Source organism: Melospiza melodia, chromosome 29, assembly GCF_035770615.1.
Source record: "Melospiza melodia melodia isolate bMelMel2 chromosome 29, bMelMel2.pri, whole genome shotgun sequence".
NCBI lineage: Eukaryota > Metazoa > Chordata > Aves > Passeriformes > Passerellidae > Melospiza > Melospiza melodia.
In genome coordinates, this window is record NC_086222.1 from 4,199,526 (window position 1) to 4,215,201 (window position 15,676).

At 50.3% G+C, this 15,676-nt stretch overlaps 1 protein-coding gene and 1 long non-coding RNA gene across 6 annotated transcripts in view; one reads left to right on the top strand and one right to left on the bottom strand.

The window, feature by feature from the left end:
* Positions 1-5,555: 5,555 nt before the first annotated feature.
* LOC134430633 (uncharacterized) lies at positions 5,556-8,335 on the bottom strand. Of its 3 annotated transcripts, none has more exons than XR_010030868.1 (3): positions 8,237-8,335; positions 6,067-6,226; positions 5,556-5,781 (listed from the first exon to the last, which is right to left on the bottom strand). It is a non-coding gene; the product is annotated as an uncharacterized LOC134430633 (long non-coding RNA). The 3 variants fall into 3 exon arrangements; XR_010030869.1 differs by lacking the exon at positions 8,237-8,335 and adding an exon at positions 8,039-8,139; XR_010030867.1 differs by lacking the exon at positions 8,237-8,335 and having other exon boundaries at positions 6,067-7,357.
* A 106-nt stretch (positions 8,336-8,441) lies between these two features.
* B3GAT1 (beta-1,3-glucuronyltransferase 1) overlaps positions 8,442-15,676 on the top strand; it is a 41,722-nt gene continuing 34,487 nt past the window's right edge. For all 3 annotated transcript variants that reach the window (XM_063178436.1, XM_063178437.1, XM_063178439.1), the window contains exon 1: positions 8,442-8,574. The gene's annotated coding sequence lies outside the window, so the exon portion shown is untranslated. The remainder of the gene's footprint in view (positions 8,575-15,676) is intronic.

The window sequence follows — 15,676 nt, forward strand, 5'->3', positions numbered from 1 at the left end:
ATAAATGTGACCATCAGAGGATTTGTCACTGTTTGCATACTAATTTTTCTTTTCCAGGCATGAACACAACAGGGGTTTTTTTTAATATATCCCAGTGATTTTGTTTAGTGGCAGCTTGGTAAAGCCAGACAGAGTGACGTGATTGCTGTGTTGTCACACGAGAGTTTGGAGCTGGAGGTTGAGAGGAATGAGGGATTTGTCTTTCCAAACAAGCTGTGGGGCTGCTGGTAGGTAAAACCAGCACTGGGAGAGAAAAGAAACAATGGGAAGGATTCCACTGATTGATGAATGGAAAAATAGATTTGCTTTTACAAATAAATTTTAGGTTTGCTGATCAATGGAATTAGATATTGAAAGATGAAAGAAACAATGGGGAAAAACCCTAAATTCCATAAGAATTAAAAATTAAGAGAGGGTTATACGTTAGAGGGGAATCTTTGGTATCAGGTGTTCTGGGAAGTCTGAACCTCTCAAGTCCCTCAGAAAAGGGGAAACCCTCTAAATTCCATAAGAATTTAAAGGCAGGGTTATACATTAGAGGGAATCTTTGGTTTCAGATGTTCAGGCAAGTCTGAACCACTCAAGTGCCTCAACCAAGGGGGAAAGAGAGAAGGGAAATCTGGCTGGGAAATTGGGATTAAAAGGAGGCTGCATCCTCCAAAAATTGGAGAGACCCCAGGGGATGCCCCATGGCCTCTGCCTTGGTTGGAATAAAGTTCCAGGACTGCTCTGTCTCCTTTTTGGACATCAACCTCTGGTGTTTGTGGATTAATTTTCCTAACAAGGTTAACAGCAAGGAATGGGGACATGACAGGGACATGACTGCCACAGGAGCTGTCTCTTTTGTGCCATGCCCCCACAGTCTGGATATTTGCAGGGATGTGCTCACCCTGCCAAGATGAGGTGAGGCTGCAAAGAGGTTCAGTCTCTCCACACAGCCTGGGAAAGCCAGGCTGGAGCTTTTGGAGCAGTTCTGTATCAGGCTCTGTTAGTTTAAAACATCTCTGAAATGAATATTTATAAATGGGACACGAAAAAAGAATCTAAATTGCTTGTGTGATCTTGGGACGTGAGATATTATGATTATTTATGCGCCTCTATGTCTCGCTTTATCAGTTCATTGTGTTGCAATCCCAGAGTGTCACAAGCTGCTCTTGAAGAAGGTTCTCTCTCAGTCAGAGCCAAAACTGCCTGGAGAAGCAGTGGTGGGAAATGTGGGGACAGCAGGACAGGAAATGGGGCAGAGGATGAGCCAAGAGCCCAGATGGAGTGTTAAGGAGAGAGAGATGCAGGCTTGAACTGGCTGCTGACCCCTAAAAACAAAGAATCTGTGACTTTTGTCATCCTGAAATCCCCAGCTGGAGTTGTCTCAACTCACCCACTGTTGGGGAAGATGGAGCAGGAAAGCCTAATCAATATAATTGTCTGGCAAAAGATTTTGAGAATATGGAAACTATAAGCAAGATTGAAATGAAAGCAAGCTTTGAGATCCCTCAGTTACTGAACAACTGGAAAACAATGGTGTGGCTGGCTGAAGGTGATCCCCTTTTGATGGAACAACACCCTCTGCTTGCAGACAGGCCCAAGGGTCAGAGCAGACCCTACAGCTTGGCAGAAGGGGCCCAAAGAGGAGTTTTTAGGGTTTAAAATGTTGCACAGTATGGTAATGTAATGATTCTTATAGGCTGTATGTAAATGCTGTAGGATTTGTGTATTGTACTAGATATGTTAGTGAGAATCAGAATATTCAGCACAGAAGATTTATTGTATTGGAATGGGAACCTCGCTCTCTTACCCTTTTACTCTCTCACCCTCTCATCCTCTCTCCCCCTCTCTTCTCTCAGCCTGCTCTGAGCTGTGGCTGGCAGCTCCAGCAGGGCCCTGCACCCAGGCCCTCTGCAATAACCCACAAGTTCCAAGCCCTGCCTGCAGAGATCTCTCATCTCCATCCATCCTGACACTTCTACCCCCGACGCTCCTACACCTCTTGACCTGGCTTGATTTTTTTCTGTAAAGAGCTTTCTTATTTTGCCTTTTATTAAAACTTTTCTGTTTCCAGCACTACCACAGAAGCCATCCTTCTGATGTTATGCTTTCTAAAGTAGCTGAGCTACCTTGGGTGTGACACAGATCTCCAAGAGCTTATGAGACCTGGCTGGAAGAGACCATAAATCCCTCTGTCCATGGGGAGCTGCAGGCACAGCTCCCATCCCTGGGCTCTGAGCTGGTGCAGGCTCAGTGTCTCAGCAGGAGAGAACAGGGTGTTTCTGTTAGGCTGAGGTGCCTTCACTGGAGTAAATCCCAGTGGAAAAATGCCAGGCTGGGGCTGGATTGCAGGGGAGAGCACCACCTGCTGATCCAGCACCACCAATCCTCCGCTCTCCTGTGCCTCTGACCTGCTCCTGAACCTGCTGTGCAGCATCCTGAGAGCTGCACCCACAGATCAGGGATCAGAAACATCCTGCATCCGCTGCCAGAGCCCCAGAGGAGTGGGCAGCTCCTCCTTGCTGCTGGGAAAGAGTCTTCCTGTCCCTGAGCCTGCTTGGTGAGTAATAGGGTTAGGGTTACAAGGACAGCCAGCACAGCGGGTGCTTGTTGGAGGGTGTTTTTGCCCAGTGTGCAAATGAAAACCAAAGCAGGAGCAAGGATCTGTCACAGAGAGTGGGAGGGAAGAAGGGAGCACCATAAACAGTGGGCTGTGGTTTGGTGGGATGGAGGGTGAACACAATTTTTCAGTTTGGTTTCTGGCTAGGAGCAGCTGCAAACACTGTGGGAAGAAGGGGAGTGGTGTTAGGTTGGCAAAGTGGCCAGAATTTGGCGTTTTGTTCCTCTCACAACCTCTGGGTTGTCATGCAGGTGAGAGGGACCATCAAGTGACACAAACACACGCAGAGGCCATTGCTCCATCCCTCTGGATGAAAATTACAGCATGACATACCCAGAGCTGCTCCTGGTGATCAGAGCAGCAGAACAACTGTGCAAAGACACTGCCCTGACATTTGTTACAGAGACACTGCCCTGGCATTTCCCAAGGCTGAGCCTTTGAACCAAGAGCAGGGCTGGCTCTAAGGAGCCCAGGGCTGGCTCTAAGGACTTCAGGGTTGGGTTTCAGCATCTGGCCCATGCCACTGCTCTCCCTGTTTGTGCAGGCAGTGCTGTCTCCAGTCCTGCACCACAAGCTGATGATAGCCTGGGGAAACTCCCTGAGGGGAGGAAGAGGAGGCAGAAATAATGCTGCTGGGGTGTGAAGCTGTGGCTTGAGCAGCAGCAGAGGCTGACAGCTCTGTGGTCAGGAATCTCAGGGATCTCTCCAGCTGCTCCCCGCCTGTGTGTGCCCTGCTGAAGCACACTGTCCTGGATTGCCAAGCAAATTTTGTTCTCTTTGCCATCTGGATGGCAGCTGTCTTCTGTCAAATGGGCAGTTTTCCTTGTCTCTTCCACAACCACTTCTCCCTCCAGGAGACATCTGCTGATAACAGCTATTGAATGTCCCTGCATGGCTGATGAGAACTACAGCATCCCATTGGGAGATGTGAGCCCAGAGGGAGGAGCCAAGCATTCCTACCCGGATATAATCTGGAGATTCTGGAACACCAGCCAAGCATTCCTACCTGGATATAATCTGGAGATTCTGGAACACCAGCCAAGCATTCCTGCCCGGATATAATCTGGAGATTCTGGAACACCAGCATGGCTTCAACACTGGATTCCCCAGAGGAACAGCAGCTGCCTCTGCCCCTGGATCTTCAGAGGCAGAGACTGCACTTTTCTCCAGGATCCCTGCTCCAGCAGAACCAGCCCTGACACTGCAGGAGGGCTGAGCCACAATTCCAATGGGACTGCTGCCAACAGCCTGACCCACAGGGTGTCAGGTTGGGTTCTGACTCTGGCAGTGTTAGTTTAGTTACTGCATTATTTATTTTATCTTTTTATTTCCTTCCCTAATAAAGAACTGTTATTCCTGCTCCCATATTTGTTAACTGAGAGCCCCTCCTTGATTTCAAATGTATGAAATTTGAAGGGAGGGGGGTTTACATTTTTTCTGTTTCATTTTCTCCTGCCTTCCTCAGCAGACACCTGTCTTTCCAACCCAAGACACATACCCTGCTATTTACTGAGGACTGCCCTGGTGCTGTCCCTTTGCCCCTCACAGCCCTGAGTGATGAGCTGGTTGTTCACTGGGGAGAGGCACCACTCCTGTCCATGCCTGGCCCCGAGCACAGACACTCCCAGCACTGCCAGATGGCAAACACAGGGAGAGGAGAGCAGGGAGCTGCAGCTCTGCCTCCTCACAGGAAAAAAGCCTGGAGGGAGCGAGCCTGCCCTGGCCCTGCTGCTGCCTGGCTGTGGAGTTGGGAAGGGCAGGACAGAGCCCTGAGTCAAGGACTGAGCCCTGAGCCCCAGGGTGGCTGGGACAGCGCAGGGTGTGGGGCTGGGAGCATCTCCTTTAGGTTTGCACGTGCCTGCAGCCCTGTGGAAACAAACCTTACATAAACCTAGCCGGAAGCACAGCATTAATATTTAAAAAAATGACATTTAAGGCATTGGATGTGCGCTGTGCTCTCCAGCAGCGTCTCTGTGTCTGCGTGTGCGCGCTCACGCTCCGGGCTTTGTTTTCCTTTTATAGTGGATTGTTGTGTGTATGTGTTTTACTCGGGGTGTTCTGTGCTATAATAAGAAGGGGGAGGGAGCAGGGAAATGCTGCTCTGTTTATACACACTGCTGTCAACAGCGATGCTGCCTCTTCCAGACTCACATCCTCCCTGGAGCTCCTGGATCCAGGCAAAGATTCCCCCCTTGATCCCAAGATCCTGCAGGACTGCCTGAGCCTCTCCTCCCATTCCCTCTCCTGGAATTTGGCCCAGGGGAGTGGCACAGCCCCATGCAGGGTGCAGACAAGTGGATATGTGAAGGTTCAAAGGGACAACCTTGGCAAATGTCAGGGCAGTGTTTTTGCATGGTTGTTCTGCTGCTCTGATCACCAAGAGCAGCTCTGGGTGCGTCACGCTGGGATTTTTGTCCACAGGGATGAAGCAATGACTCTCTTTGCCCCTCCTGAGCTTCCCTGATACTTTTCCCAATGCTTTCCACCTTTGTGAGTCTTCTGAGGCACTGGTGCACGGCTCAGCCTGAAATGTAACTGCTCACCCATAATTTTATAAATCTCAGGTGTAGCACATCTCCTTCCCCTCCCCCTGAATTTTGATGCGTTTAGGTTTTGTGGCAGGAGCATTTTTATGCCTCTTCTCATTTTTTTTTCCCTGAAATATTCAGTGAATTTGCCCTTTTCTCATTCTGATATGGGCCTCAAGGGACAGATCCCTCCTATCCATCTCCAGCATGCCATAACAGCCTGGGACAAGCTGGAAAAGCACTGGGTCTGAATCCACCCTTTTGATATAAATGGACATTATGCATTTTTAATAGACATGGAGCTCAGTGAAACCCTTAGTACTAGCTGAGCTGGCACAAAATTCCCAGGCAAGGAGTCTTTGGAGCTGATCTCTCCCTAGGTACCTTGCAGAAAATGAGACCAAGGACAAAAAAAGGCCACGTTTCCCTTTGATTGCAGGAGCTGCTGTGTTTTGCAGAGGGGATGGCTGAGCAGGAGCCGCCTGGCTGTGCATGAAGGACTCTGGGCTGGCAGTTCTTGTTCATCCTGTTCTTCCACAGAGAAGGTGCAGCTTGCAGGGAGAGGCTGCTCAAAGCTCCTTCCTTCCAGCATCACCTTGATCTGGAGGCATCATCTCCCTGCTTTGTCCAGCACAAGCTCATTTCCACCTGAGGCAGGGGTGGAAATATATATATTAGATATAAAATATATATATTATAAATTATTATATATTATTATATATTATATATTTATATTATATATTATATATAATAATATATATTCTATGTTCTATTATTATATAATATATAATATATAATATATAATATATAATATATAATATATAATATATAATATATTTATATTATATATTTATATTTATATTATATATTTATTATATATTATATATTATATATTATATATTATGTATATATATATGTATATATATTCCTCACTTCAGGAATAAGGAATGTGGGAATCCCGGTCCCTCTGAGACTGCAGCTGGCCTTTGTCAGTGAGCCTGATCATTTGTGGGTGATGTTTGGGTTTCCAAACTTCTCAGCAGAAATCTCTGCATCCCCTGGAGATGCACAAGTTGAAGCTGGAGTCTGAATGCTGTAGGTTCAAAACCAAAAGGCCCAGTGAAAATTGTGGGAATTCCTGGTGAAAACCCCTGAGGTTGCCCCACACTGTGGATCCCAGATTGCTGTGTACTCCAGCTTTCCCCAGTCACCAGAATGATGGGGTTTATTTTTTTTTTTTTTTTACTTTGTTCTTCCTTTTTTGGCAAAGCATAAGTAAATCTGTCTATACCTACAGGTTTCCATGGCACTGTAACCTTACAGAGAGGGAGCAGCAGGGGAGGATCTGTGGATCTGTGCACGTCCACTGTGGAACAGGGAGAGATAAATGGGGGTGCTTGGAGGGGATTGATGTGGTTGGAAGCAGCTCAGGACAGGGGAAAGGTGCCTCACCCCCAAGCTCAGCAGTGACTTTTGGCTCAGGTTAAACTGCCCGGCTGCCATTTGGAGGCACACTTGCTGTGGGGTTCACCCAGCTGGGAGAGATCTGCTTCTGAGCTCCCAAAGGGCAGGATCAGGGGATCAGACCTTTGCTCTCCCTGTGCCCTCAAGCCCTGCCTCCTCCAAGTGATCCCCACAGAGGAAGGGAGCATCCCCGTGTTCTGTGCATGGACACAGGTCACACACAGGTCCTGCACATGTCAGAGCTCAAGGGCAGCCCTAGGCACATCCAGAGCCTCCTTCCCATGGGAAAACGCTCCTGCTGCCCTTTGTCCAGTGCCAGGACCCTTGGACAGCCCCCAGGAGGGACATGGGGGTGCTCAGTGTTTGGCTGGGGATGGCTGAGCAGGGCTGTGTGAAGGCTGGTGCTGCAGGGAAGGGAAGTAGGATGAGGTGCAAGCAGGGCTGCCCACTGCTCCCAGAGCCTGGCTGGGCTCAGCTGGGAGCCACCAGCACGGGCACGGGCAGAGAGGAGCTGAGGGGGCTGCTCTGAAGAGCTGGAAGTGGAGCCAAGCTCTGCCTGTCACCCTGAGGGCTGGAGGGGAGCTTTGCCTTGCATCCAACACATGGCCACCTTCTGAGCTTCCTCTGAGCAATGCTGAGCCCCCTCACCAGCCAGAGCCTCTCCATCCCCATGCCATCCCATCGCATCCCATCCCATGGATCCCACCCCATATCCCATCCCATCCCCATCGCATTATGCCATCCCATCCAATTCTATGGATCTCATCCCATCCCATGGGTCCCATCCCATCCCCATTATCCCATCCCATGGATCCCATCCCATTCCATCCCATCCCATCCCATCCCATCCCATCCCATCCCATCCCATCCCATCCCATCCCATCCCATCCCATCCCATCCCATTATCCCATCCACCCCATTATCCCATCTCATTCCATGGATCCCATCCCATCTCATCCCATCCCATCTCATCCCATCCCATGGATCCCATCCCATCCCCTCCCATCCCAATTATCCTATCCCATCCCATCCCATCCCATCCCATCCCATCCCATGGATCCCACCCCATCCCATGGATCCCATCCCATCCCATCCCATCCCATCCCATCCCATCCCATCCCATCCCATCCCATCCCATCCCATCCCATCCCATCCCATCCCATCCCATGGATCCCATCCCATCCCATGGATCCCATCCCATGGATCCCATCCCATGGATCCCATCCCATCCCATCCCATGGATCCCATCCCATCCCATGGATCCCATCCCATGCATTATCCCATTATCCCACCCCATCCCCTCTCTCCCCGGCCCCGCAGCCCTGGCTGTGCTCAGGGTGAGCAGAGCAGATCCGATTCCTCCCGGGGCCCTTCCCCGGCAGTCGCTGTCGCTGTCGCAGGTTGCGGTGCCCCTGCCGGAGCGGCATCAATTGGTACCGACCATTCCCCGAGCATCCCCTCCTCTGGCAGCCACAGCCTGCCGGCGCTGCTCTGGACACAAAGCAGCCACGCTCTGCCTCCTTCCTCCCGCATCCCGCTGGCCTCCTCCTCCTCCTCCTCTTCCTCCTCCTCCTCCTCCTCCTCCTCCCTGTTTGCTCGCTCTCTTTCTCCCCCGAACGCCAGGCTGCAGAAGGCAGACCTGCGAGCCGGAGCACAGCGAGGAGCTCCCCGAGGCTGCTCCTGGCCGAGGGAAACGCGGGCAGGGATGCGATGAAGCAGCGCCGTGCTCGCTGCCTGGATTAAGAAAGAAAACATTAAAAAAAAAAAAAAAAACCCAACCTAAACAAAGCGAGAAAAGCACCACAAAGCCGGACGCAACAAACGAGGCGGAAAGGGGGGGAGAGAAGGAGGCGGAGGTTGCTGGATGGGCGAGGAGCCGCTTTGAATCGTGCCTCTGTTCGCAGGGATTAGAGCATGAATGGGAGCAGCTTCCCGGCCGCGATGGAGACAGAAGGCGGCTCCGGCTGTGCTCACAAGGTAACTCTGGCTGCCTCCCCCGGCTGCATGGCTGAGCCGAGCAGGACACGCATCCTTTCTGCGCGGGGTGTGCGTGTGGATGCAGCGGGCAGGGCACGGGAGGGAGCCGGAGATGCTCGGAGCGGTTTTCCCTCCCCTCCCAGCGCAGTGAGAGGGCGCAGAGCGGGTCCGGGGGGCTGCGGTGCTGGAGATTCACTTTGCCCCCGCTTTGCCCGAGGACGCCGAGCTGCTTTCCCCGGGGATCGCTCCAGGAGCTCCCAGCATCGCCCTCCCGACCCTGCGTGCCCCGGCGTCCCTGGGGCTCTCGGTGTCTCGGCATCCTCCCGAGCATCCGTGCACAATGAGGGGAGGGAGGTGAGGCCACCCGGAGTTGCCGTTCCCCTCCCTTGGTCATCCTCTGCCTTTTCTTCGCACCGAGAAGGGATGGGATGCGGGAGGAGGGGGAACTGGAATCGCTTTCATTCGTGCCAGCAGCGCCGGGAGCCAACTTTGAGGCTGCCTAAAGGGAAAAGCTTCCCGAGTGCTGTGGTTTATTGGGGGGAGAGGAGATGGCTGAGCAAGGCTCAGAGGAGGGATGTCTGTGTTGTGGCGTGGAGTGGGAGTGGGAGGGGATGGGAACCAGTGGTTGTGAGGGAGAAAGTCAGGGCTGATCAATGAAGCTGCCCACAGATGATGCCTTCCTCTCCCTGCTGGGCCTCTCTGTGACTCAGTTCCTGGGTCTCTGACCGTGAAACTCCGAATTTCTCTCAGTCAGGGCAGGCAGCACAACTTCAGACAGGGCTGGGAGGTGCCTTTAGCCAGATGTTGGGGAAAGCCCCGAGGAGAGCCCGATGCTCGCAGCTGTGGAGCCCCTCCCCAGTTATCCCCAGCGATCCGAGCCCTTTCCTGGCCATCCCTCACTACCTCGGGCAGGATCCTGCTGCTGCCACATCCATTTGCAACCATTCCCCTCCTCCCCGTGCCTCCGGGGGCTGCTTGATGGCTCCTGGCACGGCGTTAGGAAGCGTTTGCTTTGATTGCTGAAATAATGACGTGTCCCAGAAGTCCCCACTGGTGCGAGCACATCCTGAGCCCCAGAGTGCCACCAGTCCCTGTCAGAGCCTGGCTGTGCAGGAACAGTAATTCAGGAACATTCAGGGAGTTTGTGGCCCAATGTGAGGCACTGGCAGAGACTCTGGAGTCTCTTGCACTGCTCTGCACACACTTGGGTTTTTGGTGTCCCTGAGCATCCACCTGAGTGAGTGGATTCACCAGGATTTGGCTGGAAGGTCACAAGGGCTGGGGTTTCTTGGCTTACCTGGCAGAGATGGGGCTGAAAGGGTGTGGAGAGGAAAATGGAGGCACTGGGGAAAATATCTTCTTTCTGTGTGAAACCCCAAACTCTGGTGTCTGTGCCAGCCTCGGGGGATGTAGATGATGTTCTGGTGAAGGAATTCAAGAATTAGGAACAATCTTTCTCCCAGCAGGGTTAGTTCTGTGGTAGAGGTTTGGAAATGGCCAAAGCCAGCAGGACAGTGGCTGTTGCTATAATGGGAAGGCAGCTGATCAATAATTTTATTTTCCTGTTTGAATATTTATGGGTGTGGGGAAGGCAGAGGAAGAAACGTGCAGTCAGTGATGTCGGCTCTGGGTACGTTCCCATTCCAAAAGGATTTGAATTCCAATTCCTGGATTACAAATCCCTTCCTGCACCTCTCCATGGGCATTCCTGGGGGGATCCCTGCAGTGCCCTGACAGCTTCAGTGTGCAGAACAGGGGACACAAACCTCATGTTTGGCTTCTCTGGGACAGAAAAGCCAGAGGGTCTCCATGAGGGTCTCCATGAGGGTCCCTCTCAGTGTAAAAGTCCCCAGGAGGAGAGGGGCAGAGCTTTCCCACCTGGCTTCCCAAAGTTTCCTGACCCACCAGAAACTCAGAGTTTCCCATCCCATATCCCATATCCCCATCCCCATCCCATGGATCCCATCCCATATCCCATATCCCATATCCCATATCCCGTATCCCATATCCCATATCCCCTATCCCATATCCCATATCCCGTATCCCATATCCCATACCCCATACCCCATATCCCATATCCCATAACCCATACCCCATATCCCATATTCCATATCCCATATCCCATATCCCGTATCCCATATCCCGTATCCCATATCCCATATCCCATATCCCGTATCCCATATCCTGTATCCCATATCCCATATCCCATATCCCATATCCCATATCCTGTATCCCATATCCCATACCCCATATCCCATATCCTGTATTCCATCCCATATCCCATATCCCATATCCCATACCCTATATCCCATACCCCATATCCCATATCCCATATCCCATATCCCGTATCCCATATCCCATATCCCGTATTCCATCCCATATCCTGTACCCCATATCCCATATCCCATATCCCATATCCCATATCCCATCCCATATCCCTTATCCCATACCCCATATCCCATATCCCATCCCATATCCTGTATCCCATATCCCATATCCCATATCCCATATCCCATATCCCATATCCCATATCCCATATCCCATCCCATATCCCATATCCCATATCCCATATCCCATATCCCATATTGCATCCCATATCCCATATCCCATCCCATATCCCATATCCCATACCCCATATCCCATTTTGCCTTTTGAGATGATTTTGCTCTGTCTTGCCCTTGTTCTATTTCTACTGGCTTAAAAAAAAAGTTGTGCAAAAAAAGCAATTTTTAGTTTTTCCAACAAAACCCAGTGGGCAGATCTGAATCCAGAGGAGGACAGGATGGGGTCCTTTCTTGCATTTCTGTGCATTTTCTGTGGCAGGGATGAGCAGTGCCAGAGGCTGCCTGGATTCCAGGGCTGCTTTTCAGCAAGAGGCCTGACCTCTGGGGATGCAGCAAGCCTTGGTCAGCATCTTCCTCTGTGGCCCTCAGTGGTTCCCTCACCCTGCAGGCCTTCATTTCCTGGCTCAAAAAGTTCAGTGGGCTGCACTGTAAGTTGTGTTTAGCTGGAGGAGAATTTAGTGGGGCTTTGATGTCTTGTGTCCTGCTGTGGTTGCCACAAAATGATGCCTTGGGAAGGCTGCCCTAGAGCAGAGGTTGGACAGAGCTAAAGAATAGAGCAGGGATTTATTAAAAGGATCTCCTCAATGGATGCACCTTGGGCAGCACAAGAGCCCAGCCAGGGCTGCACCCAAGGTGAACCAAAATGGTCCCAAAATGAACCCAAGATGAACGAAAATGGTCCCAAAATGAACCCAAGATGAACCAAAATGGCTCCAAAATGAACCCAAGATGACCCAAAATGGCCCCAAAATGAACCCAAGATGAACAAAAATGGTCACAAAATGAACCCAAGATGAACAAAAATGGCCCCAAAATGAACCCAAGATGACCCAAAATGGCCCCAAAATGAACCCAAGATGACCCAAAATGGCCCCAAAATGCACGAGCACTCCCGGGGTCTCTCCCTGGGATCAGTTCTGCTCCATTTGCACCTTGCAGTTCATTGTCCCATTCCAGCTTTAGCCCAGGCAGTCCCACCCTGCTTGTTTTTCTCTCTCCAGCCCACGGTGTTTGTGCTCCTGGGCTGAGATTTGGATCATTTGTCCTTGGTGCCCAGCTGGAGCAGGAATGGTTTTGTCTCCCTGCTCTGTGCACAGAGCTCAGCATCCCCTGATGTGAACCCAGACCCACACACTAAAGCAGCACAGAAGCTGAAAAATAGAAAAGCCAAAACCTGAGGCATCAGCTTCAACCCACCCCAAGGCAAAGCTTTTCCTGGGATCCATGTCCTTGGAAGGTGCCTCTGTGGCTCCTTTTTCTCTGGGATGTGTTTTCTGCTCATGTTCTGCCTGTGGAGATCCTGGATCAGCACCTGCCCGTGCTTTGCTGCTGTGGTGGCAGGAGGAGTGACCCATGGCAGGAGGGCTGAAGGGTGAGGATGGACTCTCCCTTTTCCTCCTGTATTCCTTGACTTTTTGTGTTTGGGTTAGCATCAGGGCAGGATTCCCCTCCAGGAGCTGAGGAGGGATTTGCTGAGCAGAGACCATGGGATGGGGTCCATAATTTATCTCCATCTCTTGCTGGAGACCCAAGGAGCAGCCCCAAGTGCTGGCAGTGCCACAGGGTGGGGGTCACTGTGGAATACATCTGCTCCAGCTGTGCTGGGAACTCCACATCCCCAGGGAATGACAGAGAGGGCAAAGAATTCCCAGTGCTGAGGAGCACATCCTGCTCTCTCAGTGCTCTGTCACAGAAATTCAACCACTTCAGCCCTCCTCCTACCCTTATCCCTCTCCCTCTGTGGGTTTTTTGGTTGTACCAAGTGTCACTTCCCAAAAGACTTTGTTCACAGACTCAGGAAATTATTATTATTATACACCTTAAAGCACAAGTCCACTCCCTTTTTTTCCATCCTGGAAGTTAATTCCTTCCCCCTGCACAGTTCTGGGCAGAAATACACCTTAGAGCACACTTCCACAGCCATTTTTGCATCCTGGAAGTGAGTTCCTTCATTCTGCACAGTTCTGGGCAATAAAACACCTTGGAGCGCACTTCCACAACTGTTTTTTATCATCCTGAAAGAGTTCCTTCCCCCTGCATAGTTCTGGGCAGGAATACACCTTAGAGCACATTTCCACAGCCATTTTTGCATCCTGCAAGAGTTCTTTCCCCCTGCACAGTTCTGGGGAGTAAAACACTTTGGAGAACATTTCCACACCCATTTTTCTATCCTGGAAGTGAGTTCCTTCATTCTGCACTGTTCTAGGCAGTAATACACCTTAAAGCACAATTCCAGACCCTTTTTTTTTCCATCTTGCAAGTGAGCTCCTTCCCTCTGCACAGTTCTGAATAGTAGAATACCTTAGAGCACACTTCCACAGCCATTTTTCCACCCTGGAAGTGAGTTCCTTCCCCCTGCTCAGTTCTGGGCTGGAACAGAGCTTGGACCACATCTCCACACCCATTTTTTCCCATGCTGGAAGTGTGTTCTTTCCTTCTGTGAAGTTCTGAGCAGTAAAACACTTTAGAGCACATTTCCACACCCATTTCTCCATCCTGGAAGTGAGTTCTTTCATTCTGCACAGTTCTAAGCAGTAGAACACCTTAAAGCACACTTCCACACCCATTTTTTTTTTTTCCATCCTGCAAGTGAGCTCCTTCCCTCTGTTGTGAGCAGTAAAACACCTTGGAGCACAGTTCCACACCCATTTTTCCACACTGGAAATGAGTTCCTTCCCCCTGCACAGCCCTGTGAATTTGTCCTCCCCCTGTTCCTGCCCTGTCTGGGTACCACAGAGCCCTGAAGCCATTTCCCAGCTGCTGTGGTGCCTCTGAAATCCCTCCAGCTCTGCTCTCCCTGCGAGCCACGGCCAACACAACACGATCTGCCTGGCTGTGGCAGCAGAATAAATAGGAAATGCTCGAGATCCCCCTCCTGCCTGCATCTGAGCTGTTCTCCTAAAGCCAGGACAGGAGCTAAGCTTCTGGCTAGGGATTTTTGTGCTGTTCTTGAAAAGCAGTGCAGAGGGAATTGAAAGCTGAGGCTCTTCAGAGGGAGAAGCTTGCTCACCTCCAAAAAATGGGGAACCCTTTGCTTCAGTGCTCTGAAGATTGGGGTGTCACTTCAGGTAGGTTCAGCTGTAAAGAAAAATAGGAATTTACAGGGTGAAGCTCATCTGATCTAAAGGAATTGCAACAACAGCAAGTTGTTTGCAAAGAGAATAAAGACAGGCAGCTCTGCTGAGGGGACCTCCCTGCTCCTGTGGCCCTGCAGGGAGCAGGAGGATGAGGAACACTTCACCCTCTGACAGGAGACAGAGCCATGGGATTGGTCTCAGTTTCCTTGCTGGACATCATTCCTAAATGCCCTGCAGGTTCCTCTGCAGATGAAAGGCAAAAAAAACCCAAAAACCCACAAAAACAATAAAAAAAAAAAAAAAAAAAAAAAACCAAAAACAAAAACAAAAAACCCAAACCAAAACAAAAACACAAACAAACAAAAAACCAACAAAAAAAAATAAAAAAAAAAAACAAACTTGCTGGACATCATTCCTCAATGCTCTGCAGGTTCCTTTGGCACCTGAAAGGCAAAAAACCAAAGAAACCCCAAACAAACAAAAATCCCCAAAAAACAAAAAACCAAAGCACCAAAAAAACCCCCAAAAAAAACCCCCCCAAAAAAAGGCTACTCCAGGAGAAACACCCCAAGTCTGCCTCACCTTCCATTGATCTGGAAAGAGCCCAGAGCAGAAGGAGGGATGCTGGGGCTCTGCTCTGCATTTCATGAATGGATGAATGTAGAGACACAAGAGGGGATTTGGAGGGGATTTGGAAGCCTGCTCCAGGATTTGTCTGGCACACAGAGCATTTATAATACTTCCAGCATTATCATAACATAATGCCGGCGTGATTTGGGGCCCGCTCGGGCTCTCAGTGAATGAAGAGCAGCGCTCCTGTCACCATTGGGGGACAGGGATCTCACTTGGGATGAGTTGGGGTTTGCTTGGTCCAGATTCTTGTCCTGGTGGCCCCAAGCAGGGGCTGGGATGCTCTGGTGTGCTGCTGTGAGGAACTGGGGCTGCTGGAGGGTGTCAGTGTGGCAGTGGGTGAGTCTGGTGTTTGCTGGTGATGGAGAGAGATGGGGAGACTGACTTAGTGATCAGAATCTGATTTTATTGTGGGATACAAACACTGATATGCTATTTCAGGGAGATTAGTGATGTGTACTACAATGATTAGGTTAAAATCACACAAACTTATGCATATAACAACATCTCTTGCTTGCAGGGTTTAATGGGATTTCATTTTTCTAGTAAATCTGTTTGATTGAGTCTTCTTGCAATCCAGGTCTAATTTTGAAAGTTCCCTTTGCTTTTGCCAAGGCATCCTGTTATCAAATCTGTGATGTTAGCCAGGTCCAAAGTCATCATCTGTTTTGTGTCCCCCAACATTCCAACACCCAGATGAAGGAAGGAATGATGAATCTGACTCCGTGTTCTCAGAAAGCTAATTCATTATTTTATGATACTATATTATATAAAAGAACACTAAACCAAACTATACTAAAGAATAGAGAAAGGAGACAGACAGAAGGCTAG